Below are 16,616 nucleotides of genomic sequence, written 5' to 3'. Positions count from 1 at the left end.
ATTCTGGTTGTGATATTATATTATTTTATAATATAGTTTATAGTTTAGCAAAAGGTTACCATTGGGGGAAACCGGGTAAAGTGTACAAGGGATCTTTCTGCCTTGTTTCTTATAATGGCATGTGAACTTATAATTACCTCAGTTCATATATATATATATATATATATATATATATATATATATACATGATTGAGGCAGTAACAACCAAACTAACAATACATGCCAGCCTCCTAAACCAGGCCATTTTAAAGGTAATTCTGAGGGGCACCTGGGTGGCTCAATTGGCTAAGTGTCCAACTCTTGATTTTGGCTCAAGTCATGATCTCAGGGTAGTGAGATTGAGCCCTGTGTCTGGCTCCATGCTAAATGTGCTTAAGATTCTCTCTCTCCCTCTCTCTCTCTCTGCCTTACCCTGCTCTTGCTCTCTCTCTCTAAAAGAAGAAGAAGAAGAAGAAGAAGAAGAAGAAGAAGAAGAAGAAGAGAAAGAAAGAAAGAAAGAAAGAAAGAAAGAAAGAAAGAAAGAAAGAAAGAAAAAGGTAATTCTGACCATTCAAGATATTTGTATGTTCACTCTGAGGCTGTGTTCCTATCATACCCAAAGGAAAATGTTCTTTTCTTTTTTTAAATGGTTTATATTTTTATCATAAGGGTACTATTTAATTGTAGAAAACATGAAAAAATATAGAAATGAAAGTAAGGAAAATAAAATAAAATCACTTCCATTCTCACCACTGACAATAACTTGAATAGTATGCCTTTAAGAGCTATGCCATAATACAATTTACTCTTGGTTTTTGCCATGTTTGTATCATAATTAATTCTTCCATGCATATACTTTTGTAAATATCCTTCATTTCTTATCATATATCCTTTTTAAAGGAATTTATATTTTATGAGTAACACCATTACTATACATATAAATATGATCAGGAGACTGTATCAAGGCCAGTACCCCAGTTATATCATGCTACAGCTTTGTATTTGTACATACACATACAAGATGGTTCATCTATCCTCATGCATAGCGCTCACGAGCATTCCTGCTCCTCGTTTTGGTTATCACTCTGCATCCGTGGTCATGTAGGAGGTCGGGCCCCCCAATATCTGTTCTAATCCCAGAGGCACCCAGGAATATCTCTAGTGCTGTTACTCAGATCGCTCCACTAAGGGTGTATATTCAAGGAGAGGCAGAGAATCCTTCAATATCTATTTAAGACTTGGAGATTGTCCCTCCTGGACTTCTGTGGGCTTTCCCACACCTCTCAGCTCTGAGAAACATGTGCATTCAACAAACTTCCTTACTATAAAAGGAAGGGGAGAGAAAGCCAAAAAAGCACTTGCAGAGGGTTCAATTCTGCAGCCCCTGCTCAGTCTCCATTAGTGGGGAAAGTCTTATTTTTTTGGCTCCGTTTGTGCAAGTCCGTAATGGATTTTCCTGGGCAGGAGGTCATAGACCTGACATTTCAGAAAGCCTCCAAAGAAGAATTCACTGGAAAGAACACCCTGCATAACTCAAGCGACAACAAAAAGAGTGCATGATTATATATTTCTCAGTCTTCAGCATGATGGTGCCACAGAAGGGCAATAGTCTTTCTCAGACTAAAAGAGGTAAAATAGGAAACTCTGCATGCACAAAAGCAAGTGTGCTATTCCTTCCATTGAAGGAGAGGTTTTTAGCATCTAGCGTAGCACCTGGCAGGCCCTGGAAGCGAGAATCCTTTCGGTGGAAAATCCTTTCTAGTTGAAATGCTTTACTTGCACTGCTAATGTGACAACCTTGTCTGGAAACTACCTAGGTTTTTTTTTTTTTTCCCCCACACTTCACTGAATTGCACTTCATCTGTATTTTTCCTGCTGCATATCAATGGATCTTTCTGTGGTGGAGAGGGATGGAAGGAGAAGAGAGCTGACAGATTGAAGAGATGCTGTTTTCTCTCCTGTCTGTAGCTGTCTTCTCATTCAGGGTTTGATTCTCTATGAAATCAGAAGTGAAACTCTGCCCTTGGCAAAAAGGAGCCGAAACTCTCGCCAGGATACACCGTGGTTGGCATCCACTGGTGGAAATTCAAGGCCAGCTCATCAGTTTCCTCCCACAGAGCCGGGGCAGATATTCAAACAGATTGGTGCCAGGCTAATTTAAGACATGATAGGAAACAGATTTGAGCAAGCCAGAATTATTTTTTTTTTAATTTTCTTAGACGAGAAATAAAAACAAAAAGTTAGGATGTTATTGGGAGCACGATGAGAGGAGACCAGTACATCTAGGGTAGCTTCAGTAACTCTAGAAATAGAGGCTGTCAGAAGAAAGAGTTCAGGTCTTTATACTGTCAGTGCTCATGTCAGGAGGGCACCAAAGTCAATGTATCCACCAACGGGTAAGCAAGCAGATTTGCTAAGAATAGGGCTATTTTCAAGGAACAAGGGGTTTCTGCTCAAGGAGCATATTTTTCCTTCGTGACAGCTATGAATGCTGCCTCCATCGCTGTGCTAAAGAGGGCAGAAAGGGCAGCATGCTGTGTTTCCATTTGGGTGTGAACACAAGATCACAGGAAGAAGACCTCTGCACCAATCCTTCAGAGTTGTTTAACACAAACACTTTACAGACAGTCCCTGACTTACAATGGTTTGACTTAGATTTTTCTGGTGCAAAAGTAAAACACATTCAGTAGAAAACCATACTTCGAATTTCAAATTTGATCTTGTCCCACGCTAGTGATATGTGGTACGATACTCTTGGGCAGCACCATGAGCCATAGCTCTTGGTCAGCCCTGCGATCATGGGGGTAACAACCCATATGCATAAGACCCTTCTGTACCCAGACAACCATTCTGTTGTTCACTTTCAGTACAGTATTCAACGCATTACGTGGGATATTCCACACTTTATTATAAAATAGGCTTTGTGTTAGGTGATTTTGCCCAACTATAGGCTAATGTAAGTGCTCTGAACACATTTAAGGTGGGCAAGGCTAAGCTATGACATTGGGTTTGTTAGGTATATTAAATGCATTTTCGACTTAACGATATTTTCAACTTATGACAGGTTTATTGAGATGTAAACCCATTGTGAGTCGAGGAAATCTGTAGAATTAAAGAAAGGCGATAACTCTATCTGACACACTCACCTCTGTTTATTGCACTTCCCCTCTGTATCATATTCTTTTTCACTTCCAAAGACCAGGGCTTGCTTCCGGAAATGTAGATTCTCATAAAGTTCACTTTGATTCAACAACAATTCTGGCTAGTATTGTTTTCAAATTTTGTGTTCCAAAACCAACAATATTGCTTCAAAATTACATGACATCTGTTCTTGAATGTTCTTAAAATAGCTTCTAGACATTACCTCATGAAACCAACACCATCAAAAATCGTTGATAAAGGCAAAAGTGGGGGTACCAACAACTCTCCCCCTTCACCTGCCTCATGACATTGTGGACTAAAGCCTGAGATGGAGGTGGGCAGTCTCTTTTTTCCATTTTCCACGTGACTTGAAAGTGTCACCTAAGCGTTCTAAAGCTCATGCTTCTCATCTGAAAAATACGGCTGCTGAGCCAAATGATTATCCCAGAACTTTCCAGTCCTGTGAGTCTGTAAAATTTTGAAAAGAGGAAAGGTTCTCATTAAGAGAAGTTGAACACTGACTTGCTATACCATTAAGGAGTGGGTTTAACTTGGGGTGCCTGGGTGGCTCAGTCAGTTAAGCATCTGACTCGATTTTGGCTCAGGTCATGATCTCACAGTTAATGAGTTCCAGCCCTGCGTCAGGCTCTGCACTGACAGCATGGAGCCTGCTTGAGACCCTCTCTCTCCCTCTCTCTCTCCCCCTCCCCTGCATGCACATGCTCTCCCTCTCTCTTAAAATAAATAAATACACTTTAAAAACAAAGGGGGTTTTAACTTTAAAATCAAGCTTTATTTCCTCGAAGGGAAAATGAATATAGTAGGCCCGGTTTATGTGCCACCCAGATCCACTCATTCTCACCTATTTTCCAGAGCCTGGCTTTGGAAGGCCCACCAGGAAGGCCTAGCAGCCTCCTGCCCATTCTTGCAGCCTTAAGGCCTGGTAGCTGATGCTGGAGTCATCACCACAAGCTGAGAAGCTTTAACAGACACAGCTAACTGAGGAAGACAGACACTGTGACCACACACTGCCTGGATTGGGCCTTTGGAAGCTCCAATGGCTTCCTGGAGGCGGTATTGATGCCACTTGACTTGGGGGGAAATTGACACAATGGATGAATTCTGACCAATGGGAGACAAGAAACGAGAGACCATCTGTGCTTAAGTTGTTTGCCCTCCTCCTGCCCTCCCCGCCCCCCCCCCCCCAGACTGTTCCAAATGCAAATACTTTTGTATAGTACCTCTGGAGATGTCTGCTCAAGACTGAGCAACTAATGTGTTTGCAGTGAAGCTCTGCCTAGCTTGGTCATGAACTTCCCTGTGATGACTCTTCCTCCTTCCCTGCGTTATTTCTCTTTTTCCCCTGGGATTTCGGCCGAGTGTTAACATAACAACATTTTGCCTCAGGTCCTGTTTTCTAAGGAATCCAGGCCAAGACAGTGGTACACGGAGTGCCCTTAGAAAGCAGACCTTCAGGATAGAATTCTGGGCCCCCATATATGGTGGTAAACTGGGCATCACTCATCCCTGGAATGCACTGATGTCACAGTTGCTAAAATGTTCACCTGGGTTTAATTGGCAAGATATTGGTACGTCACGTGGCTGCTGTCCTTCATCAGTAAAGGAGAAATGATAATTATAAGGATTGTCTTGTGGGATGGCTGCTTTTGATGGCACTGGAAGATTTGCAAAAAAGGAATTAACAGGCTCAGAGAAGCTAATTGCCCACTTAAAGCATGCTGTGAAAGCCAAAGGGCTTCTACGCAGCTTGTCTCCTGCAGATGCAAGAAAGACAAGGAAGAAAATCATGTCCAGGATCACATGTTCTGGGTGGCAAACCTACAAAGGAGACAAAATGCACAGCCTCCAAACGCTCCCATGTCAAAGTGAGAGCCCTAATAGGGAAGGAGCAGGAGACTGAGACCTGGAATGAGCGCATATGAGTAGACAAGCCTGATCATTGTGAAGGTCCAAGAGTCCAGGCCCCTCCCGGCTAGCAGAAACAGCCCTTTCTCCTTCCCCAGAAGAGAAGGACTTCTACTTGTCCTGAGACATTTCAGTGATCTCATCTGAAGTCTTATATGAGGACACGTGTGCTCCTCAAGATCTGCCCCGTTGGCCAGGGGAATGCCTTGATCCACACGGACCGCCGGTGATGGAAGATCAGGACGTTCCCAGCAGTGAGATGGATAGACAACCCGCTAGAATGTCGGATTCTCTCTCTCATTTTATCTAACTATATTTATGTACAGAGGAAGGGCCAATTTCCATGTTGCCCAGAGGAAGAAGGGACCTGTAGCAAGTTCAGGCTGCAGTGAAAGCTGTCCTGCCACGCAAGCCATATGACTCATCTGGTTTGAAAGTTCTAAAGGTGTCTGTGGGTAAGAATATTGTATATAACTTCTTAAAAGTCTCATTAGAAGAATCATAAAACAGATACTTAAAGATTTGGGAGTAAAGGCCATATCTTTTGTGGGAGAGAACAAGTCCCTACTTAGATAGCATGACAGTTTTCACAAATAAAAATTTAGTCCTCATCATGGAATACCAAATGACTATGAAATAGAGCTGCCCATCGTGAGCTGAGTGTTATCAGATCCACCAAGTCTAAGGCCACATGGGTATGACAGTAGTCCATTCCAAAATGGAAGGGGTACATTCAGGATTAGACTGAAGTCAGTCCAGAACTCCTGAGTAAATTATATAGACAAGCGGCCCAGGTTCGTTTCCCCTAACTCTGTTGTACCATTACCTTTCCTTTACTCTACATCTATGGCATCACTGGGGATTCCCTGTGGCCAACTGACAGAGGTAGGAAGGACTTGGATATGGTTCACAAATATGTAGGTGTAATATGTTGGTCCTAGCCAGGACTGAGCCACTACCGTACAAAAGCCCTCCTCGAGACTGCCCCAGAAGGCAAGTGGTTAAAAGAAATCTTCCCACTGGGCAGATTTAAGAGCAATACACGTGATTATCCATTTCATATTGAAGGAGAAGTAGCCTGAGGAAAGGATATATCCTGACTCCTGATCAGTGGGAAATGATTTGATAAGATGATCAGTACTTACGAGGAACAAGTCACAGAGACATGAGACAAGAATGGCCAGCAGAAATGTATGTACATAGGCTAATGGGAGTGAACACAGTACATGCAGATCTTTTATCACATATTAAAACCTACTAGAGATCAACTATCTTGTACAAAGCTTTCAACAACCAAGTAGACAATGAATTGGTCAGCTGCTTATTGAGTCATCTAGTGCCTTTGTTTGCCATGGGGCCATGAAGCCATGGTGCCACGGATGGAAACTAAGCATGGATCAAAACCCATGGGCTCCCTCTCACTAAGGCAGATCTAGCTCCTGCTGCTACTGAATTCTCTACTTCCAGGATCAGAGAATGACGTTGAGCATTTGACATGGCCTCAGTCTTGGAAAGACCTGCCAGTCAGCTAGTAGCAGGTCAGTTACATCAGATCCCTTAGTAAAATCAGTGATTCATACTTACCTGAAATGATACTCTGGAGACAGGTTTGCCTTCCTGCCCACAGTAACTCTGCAAACACTACCATCTAAGGACCTACAAAATGTCTGACCTACTCACAGATAAATGACATTTGCTCAGAGTAAAGGACTTATTTTACAGCAAAGGAAGTGTAATACCAGGCTCATGACTGTGTAGTTCACTAGTTTTAGCGTGTATTTCATCGCTCAGAAGCATCCACCTTGATAGAATAGTGGAATGGCCTGTAGAAGTCTCAGCTAAAGTGCCAGCAAAGGGACAACAGCTTGTGGGCTTGGGGTATAGTCCTTCCTGGTGTAATTGATCAGATAGATACATAGATGATAGATAGATAGATAGATAGATAGATTGTCAACCCATATGAAATAGGATTAACTCTGTTTCACCACAAATCCAAGTGACTCACAGATACAATTGCAGAATTTGAGACTCTCATCTCCACAAACTTAGTCTCTGCTAGTTTAGAGGTCTTAGATCTCAGGGCAGGAACTCTTCTGCCATAAGTTTCACTGAACTGGGGGCTACAACTGCCATCTGGCCACTTTGGGCTCCCTATGTCAGTGAACCTACAGGCAACAAAAGGAGTTCCTGTGCTGGAAGGCATGATCGATGATGATTCCCTTGAAGAATGAGGGCTGCTGCTACACGCAGGTGTGTCTATCTAGAACCCAGGGGATTCCCTGGGGCTTCTCTTGGTCTTCTCTTATTACTGAGTCTAATAATCTCTATTAACGGAAGTTGCATCAAGAATGATTAAATAAGACTAACAACTCAGGGCTGAAACCCCTCAGGGGTGAAGGTCTCTGTCACCACATGGGGCACGCAACTGAGCCAGATCAAAATGTTTGTCAAAGATAAGGAAAATCTAGAATGGGTGTTAAGGACACCGTGACTCACCAGTATCTGTGCTGCCCTGGGATCAGCTGCAGCCGCAAAGGCTATAGCTTGATTTGCTAACCTTCGTTAAGCCTTTTAAGGGATTGCAATGGGCCATTACCTTAAAGACCTGAACTTGTATTTTTTTCCTTATGGGAAAAGTAAGAACTTATTATCATATGGTTAATAAAGTCAGGATATCAGATCTGAGCAGCCCAAGAAAAGGATCATGACAGCCTCTCCTTCCCTCTTCTTTGGGCTGCGTGTGAAATGACAGCTACCCTGTTGCCATCATCACTCATACCCTCAGACTCTGTCACAATGCTTACCGTCATCGAGGGAAGAATCAAGGTGTTTCTATGAAACCAGTCCAAACAGTATTTCATGGTAAAGCATAACTAGGGAAGCACAGATCAGGGGAGGGTGAATACGGGAAGCTGGGAGTAATTCAAGAACCAGTTCTTGATTCCAACGTTGGTTCTAAGAAAAGCAAGAAGAGCCTGCACGTGCTGCCCTGAGGGTATAAACTGGCTCAAAGTCTGGAACGTCCTTGATGTGCAGTGGGGCAGATGCTTGCTCACCAAGTTTTCTCCAAGAAATGCAGTCACTGAGGGAAGAACAGACCTCTTGTTAACAAGATCAGCTGCCTTAGAACCAGGAGGCAGAATAAAGAAAATGAGAAGACCGTTGCACAGTTTGTGTTAAATAAGAACTCAAATGTTTTGTGTGGATATGCATATACACAGAGCCGCACCCCCCCACACAGACATCAATGAGTGCTTGAAATCTGAATTGAAGAAGAGGACAGACTAGAGCTTTGTTCAGGATTGGAATGTCTCCACTGATAAACCACTGGATTGAGATTCAGATAGCCATGGAAAGGACTGTTCTTGGGACTCAGTAAAGACAATAAACCCAGAGTCCAGATTAATTCAGTCTATGTGACAAGTCAAGATTCAGTGACCTCAGCTGGGTGTCTGTAAAGGATCTCCCTACACAGCACCCCCACAGTTTTTGCTTAGGTAGTAGGCTAGTTGTGTATTCAAAATACAAAGATGTGTGATGAGCTATGGGAGGACTCAATAAATACTTATGGAATGAAGAGCAGTTGCTACAAGATTTTAGGGCAATGCTAGAAAATACCTCTGAATTTATAAAGGTTCAAATAAACAACATTATCAGGTTATTAGTTTCTAGTAATTGTAAAACTAATTATTTGGAAAAGATGACTTAAATGCTGCATTAACAGTACATTGTTAGGGATCTCCAGAGAAACAAAACCAATAGGATATGTGTGTGTGTGTGTGTGTGTGTGTGTGTGTGTGTGCATGTGTGTGTGTGAGAGAGAGACAGAGATAGAGAGAGAGAGAGGAGATAATTCTTTTAAGGAATTGGCTCACACAACTGTGGAGATACAAGTTCAAAATCTGCGGGGCAGGCTGGCAGGGTAGAGACCCAAGGGAGAATTGCAGTTTGAGTCCAAAGGCAGTCTGTTGGCAAAATTTCTTTTTTATCAGAGGGTGTATGTCCTTTTTATTTGTAAGGCCTTCAACTGATTGGACGAGGCCCACCCCCATTAGGGAGAGTAGTATGCTTTACTCAAAGCCTATTAATTTAAATGTTAATCTCATCCAAAATACCTTCGTGAAAACATCTACAACAATGTTTGACCAAATATATGGATTCTGTGACCTAGACAAGTGGACACATGAAATTAACCATCACCAATAATAAGTGAATATTCAAGCATATTTAATGGGATTATAGTTATTTCTTTACATTGAGACAATGAATGTATTTGTTGAGTTCGCAAGACAAATGTTTTGACTTGGTTGTTAAAGAGCACATTTAATATACATAAAAGTAATTTGTTGTCTGTGAACTCCAAAGCAGTATCTGGCCCTAAGTGTGGTCAGTTAACACTTAAAGTTTTGTGGTATGGTGGGTTTAGAAGGTGGCCAATTTGTCTTGTTTTCCTAGGACTCTCTCAGTTTGGGTGCTAAAACTCCACTCCCTCAGAGACTCCTCAGGACACCAGTCACCATAGGGTGCTGTGCTTAAAACTTCTTTACTTCCCAAAAGGAACAAGGGTTTAGGGGTGGCTTGTGCTGGCCACATAAAATAATTTACATTTAAACATGTGTGAATTACTTTAGCATGCTTCCTCCTTGAGAAGAATCTTAAAACAAGCAAAGAGGACCAGCAATGGGACATTGCCCTGGGTGACTTTATCATGTGCTGTGGCTAACTGGGGACTTCACCAAGGACAGTCTTGGTGAGTTCTCATCCAAAACAAGATTTAAGCTCACTGTTTGTTTCTGCGGCTCTGAGAAAAGATGGCTGTCCTAGTAGTGGGCACTAAATCAGGTCCATGATTGGTTCTGCCCTCATCTAGGTCATAGGAGCACCCGTGACAACACAGGAGTGGGTCTACCAGGTGGCCAGAGCCTTCCCGCACAGCCACACCATTCCACCTTGGCAAAGGTACACTCTGTCACCCGCACACGATATTTGATTGCTTCCTGGATCCACAGGCTTGAACGGTATGTAGAAAAATGTTCAAGATTCTAGAAATTATTGTGGGCTATAGGCTAGAGCCATGGAGTTCGTGAATTTAGGGAAAGTAGTTGACAGGGGAGATGGAAGGACGCTGGCTCCTCATTGATCTCCCTCTTCCAAGTACCCTGCACAACTTCCCTTTTATTTACTTACTTTGCATTCTGGGTGTACACACCAGGTTTTGCTTAATGAAAATATTCTCTATCTTGCTAGGGTGTTTGAAAAGACCAAAAATATGAGATTCAGAGTATTTATAACATTTACCCATACAGATATGATTATGAATATTTTAAACCATTTGAGGGCTGAAATGACCCCATTATGCAATATCTTATACATATAAATATTTCTTTTTCTTTCATTTCTAAATACAGCATTCCTCCCCTCCCTTTTTTACACTTTAAGGCTGAGGACTTGGTCAGATTCCAGCTCTGCTGTTTTCTAGCTTTGTGACTGTGACAAGTAGATTTGAGCTACTTGAGCCTCTGTTTCCAGGTGTATAACATGAGTGTAAAAATCCTGACGTTTTGAGTTCTGGGAGGATGAAAGGAAGTAATGTACATAAAGTGCCTGGCATGTAGTTGCTTGATAAATGGTAGCTAGTGTTCTACTAAAGTGACCATGAAGCTTCACAATGGAGCCCTTGCGTACCTCTCCAGTCTAGTTTCTCACGCCCCCCCTTATAGTGCACCCCATTCTGGATTGACTATCTCTACAAGTTCTGCCAGGAATGTAACAGACCTCCAGGACAAAGAAATTAAGGAGTTTTCTGAGCTTTTTACCATGTGTCTAGGAAGGGTGGCCACGGACGCTCGAAGTACGAATTTATAATGCCATTCTGCACAAAAATCTCTTTGCTTTGAATACACTATTCTCATCTGCCTGTGGTCCCATTTCTCATCTTCTTCAGCAGATGAATTGCTAGTGTTCCCCCAAGCTTCAACTTAGGAGTCACCTCCTTATCCCATACTCCTCCCATCGAGACTAGGGGCCCCTCCTCTGCATCCTACCACAGAACCCATGGGAAGTCACTGCAAATGCATGCTTTCACATTTTACCCCTCACAAGACCAATTTAGCAAACACATTTCATGGCGTCTGTATGACCACAGGCTATTCTAAGAGGCTCTCCCTACTCACAACCCCTGGATGGCCATGTTTGCATAGTGTGACCCTCCAGGCCACTCCACCGACCCCCTCCAGTTGAAACTGGAATCGTTACGAGCCCCTGAGCCAAGGTCTGTGCTATGAATTATGATTCATGACTTGTCACATAAGGCAGTGGATTCAGTCCTATTTGTACATCAGCATCACCAGCAGAACTTTAAAGCAAATGCGCATGCTATGCATTACATCTCTAAAGATTCTGATTCAGTGGGCCTAGGGTGGACCCATGCACTGTACTTTTTTTAAGCCCTTTAGGTTGTTCTGAGAAGCGTCCAGGACCAAAGACTCTCTGGGCTAGCATAGAAAGAAGAGCTGGTCTAATTAGATTCTATTGCAAATTTGAATGAAGAAAAATGGAATGAACTTTATAATGAGCAGTGCAATGGAAAGTGACAGAATTTAATTGGACTGAGCAGGGTTATGCAATGTCAAAGGGACTTGTCATCTGAAGTTACCAAGGAGCAGAACACATGTGGATAGTGAAGAAGTTGGTCGTTACAGAGGAGAGCAGAGCTGATATGCAGAGAGAAGCCGGCACCACAAGAGAATGAAAGACAAAGACAGAGAAGGAATATCACGGGGAACAACAGGAGTAGACAAAGAGATGGAACAGAGGTGGAGAAAGAGAGAGGACTGGGAGAGACAAACGGACAGAGAGAGCGTGTGTGAGTGAGAGAGAAGCCCCTTTCAGAATGGCTGCCATCAGCTTACTCCCCCAAACTAGAAACCTCTGTGGATTTCTCACTCATTGACATCCAATCTCTGCCTCAAAAACAATCTCTGAAGTGGCTTTTTCCCTTCTCATCCTGTTGCCACTGCCTTATTCCCAGCCATCATGAACACCTGCTGAGACTACGGCAAAACCCTCAACCTGGCCTCTCTCCCTCTAAAACCCACCCGCCTGGGTCTATTCTCAACACTATGGCTATTCACCCCACCTCTTCCTCTCTGTATGAAACCACAGGCCTTCCTGATCTGGCCAACCTGCCTTGCCACCTCTACGAGGACCACCCCGCCCCCGAAGATCTCATACCCCTTCCGAGCAGATCAGCCCCTCGTCTTTGTACATGCGGTTCCCTCTTTTGTTTGTAGCAATCTCACACTCGGCCTTCAAAACCTAGCTCAAAAATCACCTCCCTGGTGTCTTTTCGCCTCCTTCAGACATGGTTAGCTTATTACAAAGCTCCTACTTTCCCCATTAGACCGCAAGCTCTTTGAAGACAAGGACTCTTTCCCACTGATCTCAGAGGCACTCAGTGGGTGTGTTGTCAGTGAATTTGAGGAGTGGCATGTAATAGGTGAGCAACAGCTACAGAACCGGGGCGTCCCGGGCGGGTGGGCCAGCCCTGGGTAGGTCTCTGCATCCCCACACTCTGCTCCCAGATTGTCAGTGTCTTGTCTTCGGCCACGTTTATATCCACAGATCCTCTACAGGCTCCAATCAGGTTTTTCCCAAAGCTCCATGGAAACCTCAGCAGAGGCTTCTGGAGGTGATGGTTGTGGGCTGCAAAGACGACAGATGGGCTGAAGCAGCCACTCGTCCATGTAGGTATTTGAACTGCCCAGATGCACATAAGAACAATCTCCTTCCTTTTTATTTGGAATCCTAAGAAAATGCCTAGATATGAAAACTTAATTTTGAAAAGGGAGAAGACAGAAATGTGAATTAACTTATTCTCCATGACCTGAACCACTTATAGCCTCCAACAAAGCTTGCGGGGGGAAACTCTGAGTACAATCGATGTTGAAACTATCCTCCTGATGCAGAAATGAATATACATAGAGCAATTTCTGACCAGCAAATTTTGTATAAATATGTAAAATCTGTTTTGCATATTTTGTCCCTGTTGACAGTGATGACCAACGGAACAAGATTTTCGCTCGCTAGAGGAAATGCAGTAGCATGCATCAGGAAAATTAACTTGGAAATTTCTAGAGGATAAGCATGATTTTGGGGCCTAGTGAATGTCAATTCGAGAATTCTCATGAGTCCTAGTTCTTCCACTGGCTGAAAAAAAAACAACCTTAAAATCTTGAATTATGTGCTAAACATTTTCATTTTGCTCATAACTCCCTTGAGTCGCTTGGCATTTAATGGAAAATGAGTAGGAAGGGGAAGATCTCTGCCAGCTGAAAGGACAGAGACTAGTCTGGGCAGAGTGTTTTGTAGGGTGCAGATCTGAGTGTAAGCCAACTATTTTAAAAGCCTTCATTCTTGTATGCTAGCACATGACCTCTCCAGAAGGGTGAGGAGATGCCAGAGGTACATATTTACCATCTGGAGTGAACCATGCAATTCATCTACAAACCTGCATCACCATGAACTTGAAATTAATCACAGTGATGAATAAGGAGAGCATGCTGGGTCAGAAAGGTCAGTTTCATTTGATAAGAAAGGAACACGTGGCCTAGCTGGCAATGTGCTGACATTCATTACCTTCAGGAAAACTCTACACAGCCTCTCCCTCTGGAGAGGACTCCTGGGAAAGAAAAGGGCTCCCTCTGAGGCCATAAAAATGAGAACCCCTTCAAAGCCATTGGCTTTTGATGGTGTCCAGAATCACAAAGATCAGGGGGACCTGGGTGGCTCAGTTGGTTGAGCATCTGACTTTAGCTCAGGTCATGATCTCCCGGTTTGTGGGTTCGAGCCCCGTGTCTGGCTCTGTGCTGACAGCTCAGAGCCTGAAGCCTGCTTCGGATTCTGTTTCCCTCTCTCTTTGCCTCTCTCTCTCTCAAAAATAAATAAATATTTTTTTTTAATTTTAAAAAAGAATCACGATGATCATAACTCCATCCGATGTTGCTCTTTTTTGTCCTGAAAGGGAAAACATCTCTCCATCCACGCCTATGAGGTTTCCTGTGTTTGCTCAAATCATGTCAGAAATAGAACATCTAGTTAGTAATCAAGCACCAGTTGGAGCTGTTTACTACTGAACGCATGGTTTTAATTTTGAAACTCTCACTCCATTGTTCTTTAGCACTGTGAAGGGCTTAGAACTCAACTAACTACATCTCCCACTTTGGCTTGGGAAACCAAGAACAGATCTGGCTTCAACTCCAAGCAGGCTAGAGCCAATTTTGTTGGGTTTTGGTTGCTGCTGTTACTTGTTTTTGAAAGAGACGTGGACAGAAAAGAGCAGCCACGGGGATGGTGTTTGAAGTCTGCTTTTGGTGTTTGGGGAAATAGGCACCTATCGCTATAAAAGGCATTTCCTTCCAAATGTCAAAGAATTCTTCACTGTTTCAACTTAGCTCTCGAAACTGAAATGTTTGGGGAGTCGAAATCTGTTAAGCAATCAGAATTCAGTGGGTAAGAGAAGAAATGAAGTCATCCAACAGAATTCCTTGCTTAATGAGACTATAATCCATAGTTTTCTCTTGAAGCGATGCAGCCTAGAAATCGGTTTTGTGGATGAGTCTAAGTTCTTGTACTTTTCTGCTTCTATGTCTTAGAAACCCTCATTCCCAAATTTTACTCTCATGTCCCTAAAGGTGACTTTTGAATCTGTGTGCGCCGAGGAAATGACATCAAACAGAGATGGGTTAAAATCACCACTTTGCCTAAGTTACTTGGACCCTCTCACTCTCTGTCTCCTCATCTATAATATGCAGATAGTGATAACTATCTTGCAGGGATTATTTTAAGACCAAATGAGATAATGCTATGTTCCCTATTTGGATAACATACACAACTCCTTTAAAGTAAAATGATTATGTAAAATTCACTGTTTACTTAAATTATTTTTATCATAATGTTACTTAAGTGTGCACATATAAAACTAGACAAAAATTCGTTAAGACATACACCCACCTCTACTTTCCAACACGTACAACACAAATTTTTAAAGTCAAATTATAATGAAAATATAATCTCTAAAATTCAAATAAACAACATAAATTCAATAGAATGGATGTTTCACTGAAATTAAATGCATTGACACTGTGAATTTGACATAGTTATGCAAAGGTCCGTTTGGGTTCAGTGAGGCTAACGATATCCAGTTCCGTGGCATAAGTGTCCCAGGAGCTCAGCTCCTGGAGAGCTCTCTTGGCCTGTTTGCCATGACATGATGGGTTGTAGGGCCCTTGTCCATCTTTGTCTGAGACGATTGCTTGGGCTAAAGAGTGGTCTCATTTACCCAGCTACCTACAATCCCAGACAGGGTCACAGGGGACCCTAACGGGCCAAGTTCAGCCAGAGGGAGCCTTCATTTCGTTGCTCAGCTGTGAACAGTCTCATAGATACCCATTCTTGAGCGGGCTTAAGAAACCCACTGAAAAGTCTTCAACAGAGGGGCTATATGTTAACTTTATCTTTTAGGAGATTCACTTTGGCAAAAGTTTTAAGGACGGGTTGGAGTGGCTGAGAACGAAGTTAGGGGAGGACAACTGGGCCATAGAAATCCTCCAAATTCATGAGTTTGACATTCAAAACACCACAACGCTCACTGCTCGCTGGCTTTATCTTCTACTTGCTAATATGGAGCTTTAGCTTCTGCTGATGTGCCTTGCTTTACCTTGCCCGAACACAGTGTTTTCTTGTCTATTCACTTTATACTGACACATTTCTCTTCACTTATGATGTCTTTTCCAAGCCCTTCTCAAAAATCTCAGGGCAGCTGGGTGGCTCAGTTGGTTAAGCGTCTGACTCTTGATCTCAGTTCAGGTCTTGATCTCAGGGTTGTGAGTTCAAGCTCCACATTGGGCTCCATGCTGGGTGTGATGCTTACTTAAAAAAAAAAAAATCCCAACCACCATTTAGGGTTTATCTCCACCCAGCCTTCCTTGGTTTGTTCAAATTACCCGATACAAGTCGCAAATTACCTGTTTTGAGGTATTTTTGTTCAATGTTAACATTTGTCTCTTCCAGCAATTGGGATCAAATTTGATGGCAGGGACATGTCTTGACCAAGTTGACTTTCCACCTGGTTTTAACTTAATGCAGCTCATTGTTCCTGCTGGTTCTCAGTAATTTACTGAATTAATAGATGAATAAATAAACCACCCGCTGACTTATCTTACAGACACCTGTATTCAGGTATAAGGAAATTATTTAGTAACAGCTTAAAATGTATTCAAACTGGATGTTTTACATCAAGTTCATAATGAAACATGAGAGTTCAAGATATACAAGCTTGTCAGAGATCTGTAAATGAGATTTATTTAATGAGTTATTATGCAAAAGAACATATAGAGGAATGAAAAGCCCCAGAAAATGAGTGATGTAGAAACATGCTTGGAAGAATAACAGTTTACTGATTTATGAGAAAAGTAAAAATAGAAGTGAACAGTGAAAAGTCTGAAATAATCTTTTCCCCATATGTTTTGTTTCATGTTTGTTTTGCTTCTGACTGTGAAAAAAACAAAGTT

The 16,616-nt window shown here is 42.5% G+C and overlaps 1 protein-coding gene and 1 long non-coding RNA gene across 9 annotated transcripts in view; one reads left to right on the top strand and one right to left on the bottom strand.

Annotated features, from left to right (window-relative positions):
• Positions 1-3,131: 3,131 nt before the first annotated feature.
• Positions 3,132-16,616, bottom strand: part of LOC122226407 — a 29,384-nt gene continuing 15,899 nt past the window's right edge. The window contains exons 5-7 of the long non-coding RNA XR_006205614.1: positions 7,851-8,128; positions 3,983-4,242; positions 3,132-3,588 (exon numbers count right to left, since the gene is read on the bottom strand). This is a non-coding gene — a long non-coding RNA (uncharacterized LOC122226407). The remainder of the gene's footprint in view (positions 3,589-3,982; positions 4,243-7,850; positions 8,129-16,616) is intronic.
• Positions 9,929-16,616, top strand: part of STAT4 (signal transducer and activator of transcription 4) — a 114,195-nt gene continuing 107,507 nt past the window's right edge. For 2 of the 8 annotated variants that reach the window (XM_042949500.1, XM_042949488.1), the window contains exon 1: positions 9,929-10,064. The gene's annotated coding sequence lies outside the window, so the exon portion shown is untranslated. Of the gene's footprint in view, positions 10,065-12,448; positions 12,545-12,669; positions 12,792-16,616 lie in introns of those variants that run through there. The other 6 variants (XM_042949493.1, XM_042949494.1, XM_042949496.1 and 3 more) reach the window with 6 other exon arrangements.

The sequence above is a fragment of the Panthera leo genome, chromosome C1 (genome assembly GCF_018350215.1).
Source record: "Panthera leo isolate Ple1 chromosome C1, P.leo_Ple1_pat1.1, whole genome shotgun sequence".
NCBI lineage: Eukaryota > Metazoa > Chordata > Mammalia > Carnivora > Felidae > Panthera > Panthera leo.
The sequence above is the reverse complement of the archived record's forward strand: the minus strand, read 5'-3'. Positions and strand labels throughout refer to the sequence as shown.